Raw genomic sequence first — 22,527 nt, forward strand, 5'->3', positions numbered from 1 at the left:
ATGGTATATTATTACTTTTGTATGTTGCTGAATTCCATTTTCTAATATTTTGTTGAGGATTTTTGCACCTACTAGCTTTTGTCTGTGGTTGACATCAGGGTAATTCTGGCCTTACAAAATGAATTGGAAAGTATTCCCTCTTCTACTCTCTGGAAAGATAGTGAATAATTATTGCTATTCTTTTAATATTTGGCAAAATCCATCAGTGAAACCATTTGGACCCAGAGATTTCTTTTTCAGAAGGTTTTTAACATTCCTTAATAATTATAAGGCCACCTGGGTCCCTTATTTAATTTCGGTGAGGTCTATTAGTTTGTGGCTTCCATGGAATTGATCCTTTTCATCTAAGTTGTCAAATTTATATTTGTAGTTATGCATAGTATTTCCTTATTATCCTTTTAATAATGCCTGAGAGGTTTCTAGTAATATCCCCTTTTATCCCTGATACTGGTTATTTGTGTCTTTTTTCTTTGTCAGTCTTGCTAGAGGTTTATTAGTTGCATTGATCTTTCTTTTTTCTTTCTTTCTTTTTTTTATTGCATTTTAGGTTTTGGGGTACATGTGCAGAACATGCAAGACAGTTGCATAGGTACACACATGGCAGTGTGTTTTGCTGCCTTCCTCCCCTTCACCCACATTTGGCATTTCTCCCCAGGCTATCCCTCCCCAGCTCGCCCCGCCGCGCTGTCCCTCCCCTATTCCCCCCAATAGACCCCAGTGTTTAGTACTCCCTTCCCTGTGTCCATGTGTTCTCATTTTTCATCACACGCCTGTGAGTGAGAATATGCAGTATTTCATTTTCTGTTCTTGTGTCAGTTTGCTGAGAATGATGTTCTCCAGATTCATCCATATCCCTACAAACGACACAAACTCATCATTTTTGATTGCTGCATAATATTTCATGGTGTATATGTGCCACACTTTCCCAATCCAGTCTATCATCGATGGGCATTTGGATTGGTTCCAGGTCTTTGCTATTGTAAACAGTGCTGCAGTGAACATTCGTGTGCATGTGTCCTTATAGTAGAACGATTTATAGTCCTTTGGATATATGCCCAGTAATGGGATTGCTGGGTCAAATGGAATTTCTATTTCTAAGGCCTTGAGGAATCGCCACACTGTCTTCCACAATGGTTGAACTAATTTACACTCCCACCAACAGTGTAAAAGTGTTCCTTTTTCTCCACATCCTCTCCAGCATCTGTTGTCTCCAGCTTTTTTAATGATCGCCATTCTAACTGGCGTGAGATGGTATCTCAATGTGGTTTTGATTTGCATCTCTCTGATGACCAGTGATGATGAGCATTTTTTCATATGTTTGTTGGCCTCATGTATGTCTTCTTTTGTAACGTGTCTGTTCATATCCTTTGCCCATTTTTGAATGGGCTTGTTTGTTTTTTTCCTGTAAATCTGTTTGAGTTCTTTGTAAATTCTGGATATCAGCCCTTTGTCAGATGGGTAAACTGCAAAAATTTTTTCCCATTCTGTTGGTTGCCGATCCACTCTAGTGACTGTTTCTTTTGCCGTGCAGAAGCTGTGGAGTTTGATTAGGTCCCATTTGTCTATTTTGCTTTTGTTGCCAATGCTTTTGGTGTTTTGGTCATGAAGTCCTTGCCTACTCCTATGTCCTGAATGGTTTTGCCTAGATTTCCTTCTAGGGTTTTTATGGTGCCAGGTCTTATGTTTAAGTCTTTAATCCATCTGGAGTTAATTTTAGTGTAAGGTGTCAGGAAGGGGTCCAATTTCTGCTTTCTGCACATGGCTAGCCAGTTTTCCCAACACCATTCATTAAACAGTGAATCCTTTCCCCATTGCTTGTTTTTGTCAGGTTTATCAAAGATTGTATGGTTGTAGATATGTTGTGTTGCCTCCGATGCCTCTGTTCTGTTCCATTGGTCTATATCTCTGTTTTGGTACCAGTACCATGCTGTTTTGATTACTGTAGCCTTGTAGTATAGTTTGAAATCCAGTAGTGTGATGCCCCCCGCTGTGTTCTTTCTGCTTAGAATTGACTTGGCTATGCGGGCTCTCTTTTGGTTCCATATGAAGTTCATGGTGGTTTTTTCCAGTTCTGTGAAGAAAGTCAATGGTAGCTTGATGGGGATGGCGTTGATTCTGTAAATTACTTTGGGCAGTATAGCCATTTTCACGAAATTAATTCTTCCTAACCATGAACATGGAATGTTTCTCCAACTGTTTGTGTTCTCTCTTATTTCGTTGAGCAGTGGTTTGTACTTTTCCTTGAAGAGGTCCCTTACGTTCCTTGTGAGTTGTATTCCAAGGTATTTTATTCTTTTTGTAGCAATTGTGAATGGCAGTTTGTTCTTGATTTGCCTCTCTTTAAGTCTGTTATTGGTGTAGAGGAATGCTTGTGATTTTTGCACATTGATTTTATATCCTGAGACTTTGCTGAAGTTGCTTATCAGTTTCAGGAGTTTTTGGGCTGAGGCAATGGGGTCTTCTAGGTATACCATCATGTCGTCTGCAAATAGAGACAATTTGGCTTCCACCTTTCCTATTTGAATACCCTTTATTTCTTTTTCTTGCCTGATTGCTCTGGCTAGAACTTCCAGTACTATATTGAATAGGCGTGGTGAAAGAGGGCATCCTTGTTTAGTGCCGGATTTCAAAGGGAATGCTTCCAGTTTTTGCCCATTCAGTATGATATTGGCTGTTGGTTTGTTGTAAATAGCTTTTATTACTTTTATTACTTTGAGATACGTTCCATTGATACCGAGTTTATTGAGGGTTTTTAGCATAAAGGGCTGTTGAATTTTGTCGAATGCCTTCTCTGCGTCAATTGAGATAATCATGTGGTTTTTGTTTTTTATTCTGTTTATGTGGTGAATTACGTTTATAGACTTGCGTATGTTGAACCAGCCTTGCATCCCCGGGATGAATCCTACTTGATCATGATGGATAAGTTTTTTGATTTGCTGTTGCAATCGGCTTGCCAGTATTTTATTGAAGATTTTTGCATCTATGTTCATCATGGATATTGGCCTGAAGTTTTCTTTTCTTGTTGGGTCTCTGCCGGGTTTTGGTAACAGGATGATGTTGGTCTCATAAAATGATTTGGGAAGGATTCCCTCTTTTTGGATTATTTGGAATAGTTTCAGAAGGAATGGTACCAGGTCCTCTTTGTATGTCTGGTAGAATTCGGCTGTGAACCCATCTGGACCTGGGCTTTTTTTGTGTGGTAGGCTCTTAATGGCTACCTCAACTTCAGACCTTGTTATTGGCCTATTCATAGTTTTGGCTTCCTCCTGGTTTAGGCTTGGGAGGACACAGGTGTCCAGGAATTTATCTATTTCTTCCAGGTTTACTAGTTTATGTGCATAGAGTTGTTTGTAATATTCTCTGATGATGGTTTGAATTTCTGTGGAATCTGTGGTGATTTCCCCTTTATCGTTTTTTTTTTATTGCATCTATTTGGTTGTTCTCTCTTTTCTTTTTAATCATTCTGGCTAGTGGTCTGTCTATCTTGTTGATCTTTTAAAAAAACCAGCTCTTAGATTTATTGATTTTTTGAAGGGTTTTTCGTGTCTCTATCTCCTTCAGTTCAGCTCTGATCTTAGTTATTTCTTGTCTTCTGCTAGGTTTTGAGTTTTTTTGATCTTGCTCCTCTAGCTCTTTCAAGTTTGACGATAGGGTGTCAATTTTGGATCTCTCCACTCTTCTCATATGGGCACTTATTGCTATATATTTTCCTCTAGAGACTGCTTTAAATGTGTCCCAGAGATTTTGGCATGTTGTGTCTTCGTTCTTGTTGGTTTCAAAGAACTTCTTTATTTCTGCCTTCATTTCATTGTTTATCCAGTCAACATTCAAGAGCCAGTTGTTCAGTTTCCATGACTCTGTGCGGTTCTGGGTTAGTTTCTGAATTCTGAGTTCTAACTTGATAGCACTATGGTCTGAGAGACTGTTTGTTATGATTTCAGTTGTTTTGCATTTGCTGAGGAGTGCTTTACTTCCAATTATGTGGTCAATTTTAGAGTAGGTGTGATGTGGTGCTGAGAAGAATGTATATTCTGTGGATTTGGGGTGGAGAGTTCTGTAAATGCCTATCAGGTTTGCTTGTTCCAGGTCTGAGTTCAAGCCCTGGATATCCTTGTTGATTTTCTGTCTGGTTGATCTGTCTAATATTGACAGTGGAGTGTTAAAGTCTCCCACTATTATTGTGTGGGAGTCTAAGTCTCTTTGTAAGTCATTAAGAACTTGCCTTATATATCTGGGTGCTCCTGTATTGGCTCCATATATATTTAGGATCATTAGCTCTTCTTGTTGTATCAATCCTTTTACCATTATGTAATGACCTTCTTTGTATCTTTTGATCTTTGTTGCTTTAAAGTCTATTTTATCAGAGATGAGAATTGCAACTCTTGCTTTTTTTTGCTCTCCATTTGCTTGGTAAATCTTCTTCCATCCCTTTATTTTGAGCCTTTGTGTATCCTTGCATGTGAGATGGGTTTCCTGGATACAGCACACCAATGGGTTTTGGATTTTTATCCAATTTGCCAGTCTGTGTCTTTTGATTGGTACATTTAGCCCATTTACATTTAGGGTTAATATTGTTATGTGTGAATTTGATACTGCCATTTTGATGCTAGCTGGCTGTCTGGCCCGTTAGTTGATGTAGATTCTTCATTTTGTTGATGCTCTTTAGCATTTAGTGTGTTTTTGGAATGGCTGGTACTGGTTGTTCTTTTCTATGTGTAGTGCCTCTTTCAGGAGCTCTTGTAAAGCAGGCCTGGTGGTGACAAAAATCTCTGAGTACTTGCTTGTTTGCAAAGGATTTTATTTTTCCTTCACTTATGAAGCTCAGTTTGGCTGGATATGATATTCTGGGTTGAAAGTTCTTTTCTTTAAGGATGTTGAATATTGGCTCCCCACTCTCTTCTGGCTTGTAGAGTTTCTGCCGAGAGATCTTCTGTGAGTCTGATGGGCTTCCCTTTGTGGGTGACCCGACCTTTCTCTCTGGCTGCCCTTAGTATTTTCTCCTTCGTTTCAACCCTGGTGAATCTGACAATTATGTGCCTTGGGGTTGCTCTTCTTGTGGAATATCTTTGTGGTGTTCTATGTATTTCCTGCATTTGAGTATTGGCCTGCCTTGCTAGATTGGGGAAATTTTCCTGGATAATATCCTGAAGAGTATTTTCCAGCTTGGATTCATTCTCTTCGTCACATTCTGGTACACCTATCAAACATAGGTTAGGTCTCTTCACATAGTCCCACATTTCTTGGAGACTTTGTTCATTCCTTTTTGCATTTTTTTCTCTAATCTTGGTTTCTCGTTCTATTTCATTGAGTTGATCTTTGACTTCTGATATTCTTTCTTCTGCTTGGTCAATTCGGTTGTTGAAACTTGTGCATGCTTCGAGAAGTTCTCGTGTTGTGTTTTTCAGCTCCTTCAAATCATTCATATTCCTCTCTAAGTTATCCATTCTTGTTATCATTTCCTCGAATCTTTTTTCAAATCTTTTTTCATTAGTTTCTTTGCATTGATTTAGAACATGTTCATTTAGCTCACAGAAGTTTCTCATTACCCACCTTCTGAAGTATAATTCCGTCATTTCATCACAGTCATTCTCCGTCCAGCTTTGTTCCCTTGCTGGTGAGGAGTGTTGGTCCTTTGTAGGAGTCGAGGTGTTCTGGTTTTGGGTGTTTTCCTCCTTTTTGCGCTTTCTTCCCATCTTTGTGGTTTTATCCACCTGTTGTCTGCGTAGTTGCTGACTTTTCGAATGGGTCTCTGAGTGGATGCCCAGATTGTTGATGATGAAATATTTCTGTTACTTGGTTTTCCTTCTACCAGTCTAGCCCCTCTGCTGTATGACTGCTGAGGTCCACTCCAGGCCCTGCTTTTCTGGCGTACACCTGTAGCAGCTGCGGAACAGTGAGGGATGATACCAGTTTCTTCTTCTACTATCTTTGTCACAGAATCATGCCCTCCAAATGTCAGTCTGACCAGTCCTTTTTGAGGTGACTCTTTGGATATACAGGGGTCAGGGAGCTGCTTGAGGAGACAGTCTGTACTTTATAGGAGCTCAAGTGCTGAGCTGTGAGCTCCGTTGTTCATTCAGGGCTGTTAGGCTACTACATTTAAGTCTGCTGCAGCAGAACTCATAAAACCCCTTTTTTTCCTCAGATGCTCTGTCTGGGGGAATTAGGGCTTTCTTTATGAGTGTCTGTTGCACTGTCCTGCCCAGCTAGGAGGCAGTCTAGTCACTATTTGCCCGCCGAGGCTCCGCCCTGCTGGCGTGGTGTCTGCCGTGCTGCGGAATCTCTCTGTTATGGCAGGTTGCCTCGGCAACAGCAGGCTGCGTCAGCAATGGGAGTGTACCTCAGTAGGGGCGGATTGCCTCGGTAATGGCGGACACCCCTCCCCCACCGAGCTGCACCGTCCTGGGTTCAGCTGTGCCCACAGTGAAACTCTCCACCTGGAGCATTTCGAATTGCCATTTTGTTTGTCCAGGATCTGTGTGATTTCCCGTACAGCAACCCACTGCGCTGGCTCAAACGCCGCTTCCCAGGAATCTCCTGGTCTGGCTCACTGTCCAAGCCCCATTTAATCAGATGCATATGCTAATCTGCCCTCCCAAATCTCAGACTGCCAGTTTAACAGGGCACCTGGACCAGTGTGTTCTGTGTGGAGTGTTGCGGAGTGCCGCTGCACTGCAGCGCCGGCTGCAGTGGCCGCACCAGCCGAAACAGCTGTGCTGGCGTCCCGTGTCTCTCTTACACCTGGATAGTTCCCGTTCTGTGGGCAACAGAGATCCATCTGGAAATGTGGCTTTGACTCACCCTCTGCACGTTCACTGAGAGCTGCAATCCTGAGTTGTTCTTACCGCACCATCTTGAATCCTCCTCTGATCTTTCAAAGAACTACCTTTTGCTTTCATTTCTTTGGCTGTCAATTTCATTGATTTATCTTACCTATTTCTTCCTTCTGCTTTATTTTGATGTATTGTGCTCTTTTTCTAGTTTCTTAAATTGGAATCGCAGATTATGGATTTGAGACATTTATTCTTTTCTAAAATAACATTTAATGCTATACATTTTCCTCTCAGTACTGCTTTTTCTGCAGCCCACAGAGTCTCATATATTGTATTTTCATTTTTGTTAACTTCAAAGTATTTTCTAATTTCCTTGGAGACATTTTCTTTGACCCATGGATTACTTAGAAGTGTGTCTAATTTCTAAATGATTGGAGATTTTATTATTATATTTTTGGGTATTGATTTCAGTTTTAAGTCCATTACGGTCAGAGAGCATTTTTTTTTTTTTTTGAGACGGAGTCTTGCTCTGTCTTCACCCAGGCTGAAGTGCAGTGATGCCATCTCTGCTCACTGCAACCTCCACCTCCCGAGTTTAAGCAATTCTCCTGTGTCAGCCTCCCCAGTAGCTGGGACTACAGGTGTGCACCACCACGCCTGGCTAATTTTTTGTAGTTTTAGTAGAGATGGGGTTTCGCTGTGTTAGCAAGAATGATCTCGATCTCCTGACATTGTCATCCACCTGTCTCAGCCTCCCAAAGTGCTGGGATTACAGGCATGAGCCATTGCGCCCAGCTAAAAGCATAATTTTTATTTCAATTCTTTGAAATTCAGGTTTGATTTGTTTTTTGTTTTTGTTTTGAGATGGAGTCTCTCACTCTGTTGCCTAGGCTGGAGTGCAGTGATGTGATTTTGGCTCACTTCAACCTCCACCTCCCAGGTTCAAGCGATTGTCCTGCCTCAGCCTCCTGAGTAGCTGAGATTACAGGTGCCCACCACCTCGGCTCATTTTTGTATTTTTGGTAGAGATGGGGTTTCACCATGTTGGCCAGGCTGGTCTCAAACTCCTGACCTCGGCCTCCCAAAGTGTTGGGATTTCAGGCCTTTCTCCTTCACGTTACAAGTGTATTATATATTCTGTATACATTGAAAACTCATCAGTGTTAAATTTTTTGCTTTGAACTGTCAAGCACATTTTAAAGAACTCAAAAGGTGAACAGTCGATTATATTTACCAAGATGTTTACCATTCCTGATGTTCCAAGTTTCCTTCTTGTATCCCTTTTAGAGTTTAAAGTACTTCCTGGCTGAGCACGGTGGCTGATGCCTGTAATCCCTCAGTTTGGGAGGCCAAGGCAGGCAGATCACTTGAGGTCAGGAGTTCAAGACCAGCCTGGCCAACATGGTGAAGCCCTGTCTCTACCGAAAATACAAAAATTAGCTGGGTGACATGGCGGGCAACTGTAATCCCAGACACTCAGGAGGCTGAGGCAGGAGAATGGCCTGAACCTGGGAAGTGGAGGTTGTGGTGAGCCAAGATAGCAGCACTGCGTTCCAGTCTGGGCAACAGAGTGAGACTCAATCTCAAAAAATAAGGAACTTCCTTTTAGAACAGGTATCATGGCTATGAATTCCCTTCATTTTCTTTCATATGAGAATTCTTTATTTCACCTTCATTCCTGAAGGCTATTTTCACTGGATATGCAATTCAGGGTCAGTACTTCTTTTCTTTCAGCCTTTTGGCATTTCAAAAATGTTGTGTCAGCCAGTGTGGTGGCTCACGCCTATAATCCCAACACTTTGGGAGGCCGAAGCAGGTGGATCACAAGGTCAGGGGTTTGAGACCAGCCTGGCCAATATGACGAACCTTCCCATCTCTACTAAAAATACAAAAAAATTAGCTAGATGTGGTGGCACATGCCTGTAATCCCAGCTACTCTGGAGACTGAGACAAGAGAATTGCTTGAACCCGGCAGGCAGAGGTTGCAGTGAGCTGAGATCGTGTCACTGCACTCCAGCCTGGGTGACAAAGCAAGACTCCATCTCAAAAAAAAAAGTCATGTCATTTTCTTCTGTCTGTCTTAGTCTGTTTTGTATTGCTATCATAGAATACCTGGGGCTGGGTAACTTACGAAGAAAGAGGTTTATTTGGGTCACAACTCCGGTGGCTGGAAAGGTTAACAGCATGGTGCTGGCATCTACTCAGCTTCTGGTGAGGGCCTCGTGCTGCATCACAACATGGCAGAGAAACCAAACACAAGAGACAGACTCACTTTATAACAACCCTCTCTCACAGGAACTAATCCATTTCAGAGAGAAATAATCCATGAGAACTAATCTAGTCTCACAAGAAAGACATTAATATGTCTTAACAACCTAATCATCTCTTAAAGGCACCATCTGCCAACATTGCTGCACTGGAAACTAAGGTTTCAACATGGGTTTTGATGGGGATGCTCAAACCATAGTACTGGCCTTCATAGTTTGGGATGAGAAATCCACAGTCATTGAAATCACTGTTCTCCTACAGGTAATGAGTCATTTTTCTCTCACTGCTTTCAAGATATTTTATTTTGCCTTTAGTTTTCAGCAATTTGGTTATGTGTCTGCATGTAGGATTTCTTTGGCTTTATCCTGTCGGGGATTTGCCCACCTTCTTGACTTTATGTCTTTACCTAACTTGGAAAGTTTGGGGCCATTATTGCTTCAAATATATATATTTTTTGAAACAGTCTTGCTCTATCAACCAGGCTGGAGTGCAGTAGCACAATCACAGCTCACTGCAGCCTTGACCTCCTGAGCTCAAGCAGTCCTCCCACCTCAACCTCCCAAGTAGCTAGGACCACAGGCAAATGCCACCACCCCTGGCTTGTTTTTGTTTTTTGGAGAGACAGAGTCTCCTTATGTTGCTCAGGCTGGTCTCAAACCCATGGGCTCAAATGATCCTCCCGTCTTGGTCCCCCACCCCAGTGCTTAAACAACAGGCGTGAGCCACTGCCTTCACCCGGCCTCAAATATTTTTTCTGCCCCACACTCCTCTCTTTCTGAGACTCCAGCAGCTCGAATATTAGACTTTTTGCTGTTGTCCCACAGGTTCCCGAGGCTGTTGTTGTTTTTCAATCTTTTCTTCTCTATGTTGTTCTGGTTTAATATTTTTTATTGATTTATCTTCAAGTTCACTGGCTCTTTGCTCTGTCATCTGTATTCTGCTGTCGTACCTATCCAGCCATTTGTTTACATTTTATCTTTCAGTTCCAAAATTTCCATTTGGTTAGCCTTTGTGTCTTCTCTTTTCTATTCCAATACTTTCCATTTTGATATTTGTTTCAAGCATGATTGCTCATTCAATCATTTTTATAAAGCTGCTTTAAAGTGCTTGTCAGATAATTCCAACATCTGCATCATCTCATTCTTGGCATCTACTGGTTGTCAGTTCCCATTTGAATTGAGCATTTCATTATTCTTTGCATTCTGAGTAATTTTGGATTGTATCCTGGCCATTTTGAATATTACGTTTTCATAATACATAATATGAGCCTTGTTTACATCATATGAAGAATGTTGATACATTTGTTTTAGCAGGCAATCTATATGGTTAGGTCCAGGCCACAAGTTCCATCCTGTCTCCTGTTGGTGTTGGATTTTTTTTTCCATTCAGTTTTCACAGATTTTACAGCATTTTTCAGGTCCATCCCATTGTGTACCACCCAGCAGTGAGTCTAGGACTTGGACAGAGGTCTAGCATTAGCTCAGCTCACAGTCTTTGGTATGTAAATCAGGATCCAATCCATGCACATGCAGGTCAGGGGCTGGGGAAAGCAATGCCATAAAGTTGTTTATGAGTTCCTGGGCACAAACCTAACCTGCAAAGGCCATTTCATTGGAGCTCTCCAAGGTACCAGGTGGATATGAAGGCCCAGGGTGGCCTCCTTGTCCCCATCCCCAACCCTCTCTATGGCCCACTCTGGTTCTTTTTCGTCCCCACTTCTCAAAAGAGGGTGGTGAGACAGAAACAAGGCTGGCACAGAGAGTCTCCCAAGGCTCCAAAGAGGGTATAGAGGCCTTTATTATGGACCCTCAGAAAACTAGGGATGATCTGAAGCCTAAAATAGGGAACCTTCCCCCACCTCAACAGAACTGGCTAGCCTCCTAACCCAGTCACTTCCAGCCCATTTCTCAATCAAGGTAGAGGAGAGAGGAGTGGAAGGGCTCCAGAGAGCTCCAGGGGCCACAGTGGTGTGCTCTGAGAAATCCGAGGAGGGGACCACCAGGAATTACAGGTGATCTGAGGCCCCTAGTTTGTCTCTCTTGCCCTCTCTGGAACTCCTGGACCGGGGAACTCAATATAGTGGGGCACAGGCTCTAGCTCCACTCCCCAGTGGTGGAAGCCTCCGCCCTGACAAATGTTAAAGCCCAGCATTATCTGAGTCTTTTCTGGCCAATTGACTAAATGGTATCTAGTCAACCAAACTTCTAAAAGGAAGAGTTGGTTGAATCAAGACATCTAGTCAACCTGTGCACCCAGATTTATGGTCAACCCCCAACTCCAAACGTCGTATCAAACCACAAAGCAGGCCATGCGGTCAGTCTGGTGAACACCTGAGGCCTCTGCAGTAAAGAAAGAAGCTTTTCAGGAGGGATTACGGTAGGCCAGGTTGGGGGTGGGGGCATCCATCACTGCATACTGTGCTTCCCTGTCTGCAGATAGCTTGCTATAGGTGTGCAACACTACATGCAACCCATTTTTTTTTTTAATTTTTAGTAGAGACAGAGTCTCCCTATATTGCTCAGGCTGGTCTCAAACTCCTGGGCTCAAGCCATCCTCCCGCCTTTGTCTCCCAAAGTGCTACCATTAGAGGTGTGAGCCACCACATCCAGAAGACCAGTTTGCCCCCTTTAGAAAGTGTTCAGGCATAGTACAAGGTGGGAGAACTGAGTTAGAGCCCACCTGACTTCCTGAGTGGAGGATTTGAGGCTAAGACTTCCGGGAGATCAAAATAGCTAGAGTTGATAGAACAGAGTACCAGAAAGCAAAAAGCTAATTTTTGCTTTCTGGTTAATTTTATGTCAACTTGGCTAGGCCTCGGTACACAGATATTTGGCAAAACATTATTCTAGATGTTTCTGTGAAGGTAGTTTTTAAATGAGGTTGACATTTAATCAGTAGACTTTGAGTAAAGCAGATCATCCTCCATAATGCACATGGGCCTCATCCCATCAGTTGAAGGCCTGAATAGAAAAAGACTGATCTCTCCAGGAAAGGGAATTCTGCCAGAAGACTGCCTTCAGACTCACACTAAAGTATCAACGCTTCCCTGGGTGTCCAGCCTTCTGGTCTACCTTGAAGATTTTGGACTTTAGGCAAAATGGTGGCTCATGCCTGTAATCCCAGCACTTTTGGAGGCCGAGGTGGGTGAATCACCTGAGGCCAGGAGTTTGAGACCAGCCTGACCAACATGGCAAAACCCCGTCTCTACTAAAAATACAAAAACTAGGTGGGCATGGTGGTGGGTGACTGTAATCCCAGCTACTCAGGAGGCTGAGGCAGGAGAATTGCTTGAACCCAGGAGGCGAAGATTGCAGTGACCCGAGATCGTGCCATTGCACTCCAGCCTGGGCGACAGAGTGAGATGGTGTCACAAAAAAAGAAAAAGAAAAAGATTTTGGACTTTGCCAGCCTCCACAATCATGTGAGCCAATCCCTTAAAACGTCTGGATGGATGGACGGATAGATAGGTAGGTAGGTAGGTAAATATAGACACCTATGTCATAATATATCCCATTGGTGCTGTTTCTCTGGAGAACACTAGTACAGACAGAGAACCCAACGGATCTGAACAGCTTACCCTTCAGTATTCAAAAAAGGATTGATCAGTATATGCATGTGAGGAAAACGCCTGGGGCCAGGGAGAGAACATCTGAAAGAATTAGACAGAATAGTGCCTCATGCTCACACAGAGCCAGTAATAGTGTCTGCTCCCACCAGTCAGATTGGAAAAATACGCATAATTCGTGAGGCACTGGGTAGAGTCCTCAGGAAGGTCTCGCCTCAGTTGTGGAGAATAATTAGTGCTACACAGAGCACTGCTTAAGACTCCATCAAACAAATCATAAAAACTAGACCTTAAAGAATAAAAATATTTCCGGCCAGGCGCGATGTCTCACACCTGTAATCCCAGCATTTTCAGAAGGCTGAGGCAGATGGATCATGAGGTCAGGAGATAGAGACCATCCTGGCTAAGTGAAACCCCATCTGTACTAAAAATACAAAAAGTTAGCCGGGCGTGGTGGCGTGCGCCTGTAATCCCAGCTACTCAGGAGGCTAAGGCAGGAGAATCGCTAGAACCCAGGAGGCGGAGGTTGCAGTGAGCTGAGATCGCACCACTGCACTCCAGCCTGGGGGACAGAGCAAGACTCCATCTCAAAAAAATTTTAAAAAGGATAAAACTATTTCCAAGGAAACTTAACTGTAACTCGACAAAGTTCCAGAAGATTTATACCAAATACAAAAATATCCAGCACCGAAAAAGAAAAAAATCACAATGTTTGGCATCCAATCAAAACTTTATGGGGCTGGGCATGGCAGCACATGCCTGTAATCCCAGCACTTTGGGAGGCCAAGGTGGGTGGATCACCTGAGGTCAGGAATTCAAGACTAGCCTGGCCAACATGGCGAAACCCCATCTCTACTAAAAATACAAAAATTAGCCGCCGTGGTGGCAGGCACCGCTAATCCCAATCCCAGCTATTCGAGAGGTTGAGGCACGAGAATCACTTGAACCTGGGAGGCAGAGGTTGCAGTGAGCAGAGATCGCGCCACTGCACTCCAGCCTGGGCGACAGAGTGAGATTCTATCCCCCCCAAAAATTAAAAAATAATGTGCTGAAGGAGAAACTCTTATCCAAGAATAGTATATCTGGTAAAAATATCATTTGAACACTAAAGAAACAACAAAACAAAAGCTGAGGGATTTCATCCACACCAGACCTTTCCTACAAGAAATGCTAAAGGGAGTTCTTCAGTCTGATAGAAAAGGATGTTAATGAGCAAGAAGAAACCATTTGAAGGTACAAAATTCTCTGGTACTAGTAAATACGCAGAAACAAAAAACAATGTATTATAACATTGTCATTGTGGTGTGTAAACTACTCACATCTTGAGTAGAAAGACTGCAAGATGAGCCAGTAAAAAATAACTATGAGAGATATAAATAAGAACAACAAAAAGTTAAAACACGGGGGATGAAGTTCAAGTGTAGAGTTTTTATTAGCTTTCTCTTTGCTTGTTTGTTCATTTGTTTGTATGTTTATACCGTAAGTGTTACTTTATCATGAGTTTAAATTAATTGGTTATAAGATATTCTTTGCATGGCTCATGGTAACCGCAAATCAAAAAACATACAACAGATACACAAAAAATAAAAAAGCAAGAAATTAAAACACACCACCTGAGAAAATCACCTTCACTAAAAGGAAGACAGGAAAAAGGAAAGGAGGAAGAGAAGACCACAAAACAACCAGAAAGCAAATAACAAAATGGCAGGAGTTAATAAAGCCATCCTTTTATCATCCCCTCATGATAAAAACCCTCAAAGAACTGGGTGTAGAAGGACCATACCTCAACACAATGAAAACCATATATGATACACCCATAGCTAGTGTCACTCCGAATGGGGAAAAACTGAAAGCCTTTCCTCTAAGACCTGGAATAAGACAAGGATGCCCATTTTTACCACTGTTGTTCAACATAGCAATGGAAGTCCTAGCTAGAGTAATCTAACAAGAGAAAGAAATACGGCGGGGCATGATGGCTCACACCTGCAATCCCAACATTTTGGGAGGCCAAGGCAGGCAGATGAACTGAGGTAAGGAGTTCAAGACCAGCCTGGCCAACATGGTGAAAACCCATCCCTACAAAAAATACAAAAAATTAGCTGGCTTGTGGTGGTATGCACCTGTAATTCCAGCTACTCTGGAGGCTGAGGCAGAGGAATCATTTGAACCTGGGAGGTGAAGGTTGCAGAAAGCTGAGCTCAAGCCACTGCACTTCAGCCTGGGTGACAAAGCGAGACTCCATCTCAAAAAAAAAGAAAGAAAGTGGACTCTGATAAGTTAACAATGTATACTATAAAAAACCCTAAGGCAACCACTAAAACAACAAAACAAAGACTTACAGCTTATTAGACAACAAAAGAGATGAAATAGGATCATAAATGTATTTGATCCAAAAGAACACAGAGAAAAATTTAAATTTGGAACAAAGAACAGATGGGACAAATAGAAAACAAACAGGAAGGTGATAGAATCAAACCTAACTACCACATTAATGTGACATTAAATACAAGTGCTCTAAACACTCCAATAAAAAGGCAGACATTGCCAGATTGGATTAAAAAGCAAGACCAATCTCTGTGCTCCCTACAAGGAATGCACTTCAAATACAATGACACTAATAAGCAAAAGTAATAGAAAAGATACATCATGCTCGTATTTTCAAAAAATTTGGAGTTACTATTAATATTGCAAAAAGTCCATTTCAGGGATAAAGAAGGTCAAGAAGATATTAAAAAACCCTTAACATTTATAACCTGAAAAGAGAGCTCAAAATGCATAAAGCAAAAACTGATAGAACTGCAAGAAGATACAGACAAACCCAAAATCATAGTTGGAGCTTTCAATAGGCCTTTTTTGTTATTGTTGAGATGGAATCTCACTCTGTCACCAGGCTGAAGTGCAATGGCGTGATCTTGGCTCACTGCAACCTCCACCTCCTGGGTTCAAGTGATTCTCCTGCCTTAACCTCCCCAGTAGCTGAGATTACAGGCACCCACCACCACAACCATGCCTAACTAATTTTTGTATTTTTAATAGAGACAGGGTTTCACCATGTTGGTCAGGATGGTCTTGAACTCCTGACCTCAGGTGATCCACCCACCTCAGCCCCCCAAAGTGCTGGGATTACAGGCGTGAGCCATCTCACCCAGCCTCAGTAAGCCTTCTTTTTCTTTGAAACGGAGTCTCTCTCTGTTGTCCAGTGGCGAGATAACGGCTCACTGCAACTTCCACCTCCTGCGTTTAAGCGATTCTCACGCCTCAACCTCCCAAGTAGCTGAGATTGCAGATATGCGCCAGCACACCCAGCCAATTTGTGTGTGCGTGTGTGCTTTTAGTAGAGACGGGGTTTCACCATGTTGGCCAGGCTGGTCTCGAACTCCTGACCTCAGGCGATCTGCCCGCCTTGGCCTCCCAAAGTGCTGGGATTACAGGCATGAGCCACTGCACCTGGCCAATAAGCCTTCTTAATAATTAATAGAATAAGTAGTCAGTTAATATCGGCAAGGATATAATAAACATGAGCCACACTACTAACCAACTAAACCTTAATAGCATTTATAGAATACTCCTTCGACAACAGCAGAATACACATTATTTTCAAGTGCACGTAGAACTCTTACAAACATATTCTGGACCATTGACAAGCTTTAATAAATTAAAAAGGACTCAAGTCAAGCAAGAAATGTTCTCTGACCATATTGGAACTAAATTTGAAACCAATAACAGAAAGATCTTTGTAAAATCCCCAAATAAAAGGCTTCTACAAAAATCCTACATCTAACATCATACTTGCTGGTGAAAAACAATGCTTTCCTCATAAGATCTGGACTAAGACAGGAATATCTACTCTTACCATTTCTCTTCAATATTGTACTGAAAGTTCTAACTGGCTTCACCAGTGAATTCTAGCAAATATTTAAAAACGAAAAAGACACTGATCCTAAACCAGGCCCAGTGGCTCACACCTGTCATCCCATCACTTTAGGAGGCTGAGTTGGGAAGATTGCTTGAGCCCAAGGAGTTCAAGTTCAGCCTGGACAAAACAGTGAGACCCCATCTCTACCAAAAAATTTAAAAATTAGCCAAGTGTGGTGGTGCACACCTATGGTCCCAGCTATTCAGGAGGCTGAGGAGAAAGGATTGCTTGAGTCCACGAGGCTGAGGCTGTGGTGAGCCACATTCACACCACTCCACTCCAGCCTGGGCAACACAGTGAGGACCTGTCTCAAAAAAAGCAAAAGAACACCAATCCTACACAAACTTTTCTGAAAAAGATATCACAGACCTGAGGCTGCACAAATAGCATAAGGAGGAATTTATTGCATCAGAAATAATTTTACAAAAAGGAATGTATCCTCTCTTTCTGGACAAACTCATCTTTTCCCGAAGTCTCAACAATCATCCACGCTTTTTCTTTTTTTTTTTGAGACAGAGTGTCAAAAAAACACTGGGCGGCTCTGTCGCCCAGGCTGGAGTGCAGTGGTGCAATCTCGGCTCACTGCAACCTCCACCTCCTGGGTTCAAGCGATTCTCATGTCAGCCTCCTGAGTAGCTGGGATTATAGGCACCTGCCACCACACCTGGCTAATTTTTGTATTTTAGTGGAGACAGGGTTTTGCCATGTTGGCAAGGCTAGTCTTGAACTCCTGGACTCAGGTGATGCGCCCACCTCGGCCTCTCTAAGTGCCAGGATTACAGGCGTAAGCCACAGTGCCCGGCCACAACCATCCTCTTCTGAACGTGTATCCCAGGCCCCTCTGCAGGGCCCAGACACACATATCCAGTTGCCTACTGGATATTACCAATGGAAATGGGATATAAATATAAATAGATATATATTTTTTTCTGTCAACTGTCACTCCATGAGGGCAAGGACTTTGCCTATCTTGTTCCCATCTGTATATTCAGTGCTCAAGATAAACAGTAGATGACTAAGAGTTTCGTTCCTATTCAAGAAATACCTTCCTGGCCAGGTGCAGTGACTCACGCCTGTAATCCCAGCACTTTGGGAGGCCGAGGTGGGTGGATCACGAGGTCAGGAGTTCAAGACCAGCCTGGCCAACATGGTGAAACCTTGTCTCTCCTAAAAATACAAAAATTAGCTGGGCGTGGTGATGTACACCTGTAGTCCCAGATACTCAGGAGGCTGAGGCAGAAGAATCACTTGAACCCGGGAGGTGGAGGTTGCAGTGAGCCAAGATCCTGCCACTACGCTCCAGCCTGGGTGACAGAGAGAGACTCCGTCTCAAAAATAAAAAAGAAATACCAGGCTGGGCGTGGTGGCTCACACCTGTAACCCCAACACTTTGGGAGGCCGAAACGAGTGGATCACCTGAGGTCGGGAGTTTGAGACCAGCCTGGCCAACATGGAGAAACTCCGTCTCTACTAAAAATACAAAATTATCCGGGTGTGGTGGTGCATGTCTGTAATCCCAGCTACTCAGGAGGCTGAGGCAGAAGAATCGCTTGAACCTAGGAGGGGGAGGTTGCAGTGAGCCAAGCCTGGGCAACAAGAGTGAAACTCCTTAAAAAAAAAAAAATACCTTCCCACAAAGAAAACAGTGAGCCCAGAGGGCTTTGCAGTTGAGTTCTACAAAACATCCAAGGAACAGATTACTTTAGTACTGCATAAACTCTTACAGAGAAGAGGAAAAAAGAGGCTTAAGTTTCCAATTCATCTTAGGAGGATAGTGTATTGTCTCCATAGAACTGCCATTACAGACTACCACCAACTGAGTGGCTTAGAGCAACAAACATTTATTATTTCACAGTTCTGGAAGCTGGAATTCTGAAGTCAAGGTGTCTGCAGGGCCATGCTCCCTCCGAAACTTGTGGATGAATCCTTCCTCTCCTCTCCTAGGTTCTGGTGGTTTGCCAGCAACTTTTGGCATTTCTTGGCTTGCAGCTGCAAAACTCCAATCTCTGCTTCCATGCCACATGGCATTCTCCCTGTATGTTTCTGTCTTCACATGGCCATCTTCTTATAAGGATATCGTCCTAACTAATCACACCCGCAACACCCTTATTTCCAAACTTTACATAAGATCAAATTCTGAGCTACTGGCGGTCAGGACTTTAACATCTTTTTGGCCGGGGACACAATTCAACCCCTAAAAGATAGCATAACAAACAAGGATCACTTGAGGCCAGGAGTTTGAGACCAGCCTGGGCAATATAGCGAGACTCTGTCTGTAAAGAAATAAAAATTTAGCCAGATGTGGTGGAATGTACCTGTAATTCCAGCTACTTGGGAGGCTGAGGTATGAGGATCACTTAAGCCCAGGAGTTCAAGGCTGCAGTGAGACACGACCACACCACTGCACTTTAGCCTGAGCAACAGAACAAGACCCTGCTCTAAAAAATAAAAGTAATAATAAAATAGTTTTTAAATAAAGAAAATTTTCAGGTTTATCTCCTTCATGAACATAGATGCAAAAATCCTAAATGAACTGCTAGTAATACATAAAAAGGTTAATATATCATAAACAAGTTGGGCTTATCCCTGGAATACAATGCTAGTTTAATATTGGAAAATTAAATCATGCAATTTACTTTTTTTTTTTTTTTGAGAGGGAGTCTTGCTCTGTCACCCAGGCTGGAGTGCAGTGGCGTAATCTCAGCTCACTGCAACCTCTGCCTCCTGGGTTTAAGCCATTATCCTGACTCAGCCTCCTAAGTAGCTGGGATTACAGGTGCATACCACCACACCCAGCTAATTTTTGTATTTTAGTAGAGATGGGTTTCACCATGTTGGTCAGGCTGGTCTCTAACTCCTGATCTCAAATGAGCCACCCGCCTCGGCCTCCCAAAGTGCTGGGATTACAGGCGTGAGCCACCATGATGCCTGGCCTTTTTTTTTTTTTTTTTTTTTTGAGACAGTCTCACTCTGTCGCCCAGGCTGGAGTACAGTGGCATGATCTCCACTCACTTAAAACCTCCACCTCCCAAGTTCAAGTGATTCTATTGCCTCAGCCTCCCGAGTAGCTGGGACTACAGGCATGCAACCACCACACCCAGCTAATTTTTTGTATTTTTAATAGAGGGGGGGATTTCACCATGTTGGCCAGACTGGTCTCAAACTCCTGGCCTCAAGTGATCTGACCACCTTGGCTTCTCAAAATGCTGGGATTATAGGCGTGAGCCACCTTGCCTGACTAATTTACCATATTTACAGATTAAAAGAGAAAACTCTTGTGATTGCCAAGAAAGACACAGAAAAGGCATCTGACAAATCTTAACATCCATTTATAATTTTTTAATTAAAAAATTAGTCAGGTGTGGTGGTGCAGACCTGTAGTTCTAGCTATTTAGGAGGCTGAAGTGGGAGGATCGCTTGAGCCCAGGAGGTCGAAGCTGCAGTGAGCTATGATTGCACCACTGCACTCCAGCCAGGGTGATAGAATGAGACCCTGTCTCTGAAAAAAAAAGGCTGAGCACCGTGGCTCACACCTGTAATCCCAGCATCTCAGCCCTTTGGGAGGCTGAAGCAGGTGGATTGCTTGAGTCCAGAAGTTCAAGACCAGCCAGGGCAACATGGCAAAACCTTGTCTTTACAAAAAAAAAAAAAAATAGCTGCCTGTGGTGGTGTGTGCTTATCCTACCTGCTTGGGAGGCTGTGATGGGAGGATCATTTGAGCCCTGGGAGATCAATGCTGCAATTAGTGGTGAGCAATGACACTGCACTTCAATGTGGGCAACAGAGCAAGACCCTGTCAAAAAAAAAAAAAAACTCCTATCAAACTAGGAAAAGATGGAAAGTGGTTTTTTTTTTAATGTGATAGTCTCTGCAAAAAGTGTTCTCAATTGGAAAAGTTTAAAGATTTCCCTTTAAATCGGGAAAAAGACAAAGGTTCCAGTATCAATAATCCCATTCAACATCTACTGAAGGCTGGGCACAGTGGCTCGTGCCTGTAATCCCAGCACTTTGGGAGGCCAAGGCAGATGGATCACAAGGTTAAGAGTTCGAGACCAGCCTGACCAACATGGTGAAACCCCGACTCTACTAAAAATACAAAAATTTGCTGGGTGTGGTGGCGTGCACCTGTAATCCCAGCTACTCAGGAGGCTGAGGCAGGAGAATTACTTGAACCTGGGAGGTGGAGGTTGCAGTGAGTCGAGATTGTGCCACTGCACTCCAGCCTGGGTGACAGCGAGACTCCATCTCAAAAGAAAAAAAAGAAAACAAAAAAGATTGTACTGAAATTAGCCAGACATGGTGGCAGGCATCTGTAATCCTAGCTTCTCAGAAGGCTGAGGTAGGAGAACCGCTTGAACCCAGGAGGCAGAGGTTGCAGTGACCCAAGATAGCGCCACTGCACTCCAGCCTGGGCAACAGAGAGAGACTCCATCTCAAAAAACAAAAAACACGTTGTATTGGATATTCTAGCCAGTTCAGTAAAACTAGAAAAAGAAACAAAACTGTAAGAATGAGTGGTCTGTGGAGGTCAGTGATTGTGGAGGGCAGGGGGCATCTGTGAGGCTCAGGTCAAGAGCTCAGGCTGTAGGATGACAATGTAATAGTTACTTAAAATAAAGCTCCTGAAAATAAAAATTAAAAAAATAAAATAAATAAAGCTCCTGAATATTTCAGTGCACACCCTGGGCAACTCACATTGCCTACCCTCTGCTGACAAGATTACAAACTTCCCAGATACCCACCTAGGCTGAAAACCAGGAGATCTGTCCCAGGACTGTCTCCATTGCTGGCCTTTATCTGAGTCAAACTGTGAACCTGATGGGATACATGGAGGGCGAATTTGTCCGAGGGAGTGGAGGTACCTCACAGGACACATGGAGATAGATAGGATTTATCACAGAGAGGTGTGGGGGGCGGAGCAGCTGCCCTGCAGCAAAGCCAGTCCCTATCCACACTCTCCCCCACCCACCCTCCAAGTCCTGAATCCATAGGGGTGCATCCCAGTGTGTTACTGCCCCTATTCTTGCAAATCTTCTATGGTTTTGCACTATGGACATGCTGAGGATCTTCCGCAACAATACTAGGGCATTATACATATTATATACTATACATGTATTACGGTATTACATAATATATGCATTATACATTATCTCCATTTTCTAGAGAAGGAAACTGAGGCTTAGAAGGAATCAGAAACTTGACCAAGGTCATTAGTAACAAAGTACTATGTTAGTAGTAAGGAAGTAGTAAATAGTAGAGCTACGCACCAAATACATGTAGGTCTGAATCTAAAGGGAGATTGTTACCTAAAAAACCCAACTCCATGCCTCCCTAAAGACCCATTCCCACCTGTCTGGGGCAGCTGTTTCCCACAGGGTCCTCCAAAGTCTCCAAACAGCAATCACACATAGGCCCAATCCCTGACCCTCCAAGAATCCAATTAAGGAACCAAAGAAACCACAATCAAGGATGGGCACTGTGGCTCATGCCTATAATCCCAGTGCTTTGGGAAGCCAAGGTAGGAGGACCTCTTGAAGCCAAGAGTTTGAGGCTGTAGTGAGCTATGATTGCACCACTGTACTCCAGCCTGGGTGACAGAGCAAGAAATAAAGAAGAAAGAGAAAGAGGCCGGGTGCAGTGGCTCATGCCTGTAATCCCAGCACTTTGGAAGGCCAAGGCAGGTGGATCATGAGGTCAAGAGATCGAGACCATCCTGGCCAACATGGTGAAACCCTATCTCTACTAAAAATACAAAAATTAGCTGGGCGTGGTGGCACATACCTGTAGTTCCAGCTACTCAGGAGGCTGAGGCAGGAGAACCACTTGAACCCGGGAGGCAGAGGTTGCAGTGAGCTGAGATCATGCCACTATACTCCAGCCTGGCAACAGAGTGAAACTCCATCTCAAAAAAAAAAAAAAAAAGTGACAAGGGAGCACTCTGGGACCCGTTTATAAGGTCACTAATTCCTTTCATGAGGGCTCTGGCCTCAAGACCTAACCACCTC

General features: G+C 43.2%; 1 long non-coding RNA gene across 1 annotated transcript; it reads right to left on the minus strand.

Annotated features, from left to right (window-relative positions):
- Positions 1 to 18,280: 18,280 nt before the first annotated feature.
- On the minus strand, positions 18,281 to 21,297 carry LOC118150432 (uncharacterized). Its single transcript, XR_004738533.3, has 3 exons — positions 21,265 to 21,297; positions 20,208 to 20,315; positions 18,281 to 18,716 (listed from the first exon to the last, which is right to left on the minus strand). It is a non-coding gene; the product is annotated as an uncharacterized LOC118150432 (long non-coding RNA).
- Between the last annotated feature and the right edge of the window lie 1,230 nt (positions 21,298 to 22,527).

The sequence above is a fragment of the Callithrix jacchus genome, chromosome X (assembly GCF_049354715.1).
Source record: "Callithrix jacchus isolate 240 chromosome X, calJac240_pri, whole genome shotgun sequence".
NCBI lineage: Eukaryota > Metazoa > Chordata > Mammalia > Primates > Cebidae > Callithrix > Callithrix jacchus.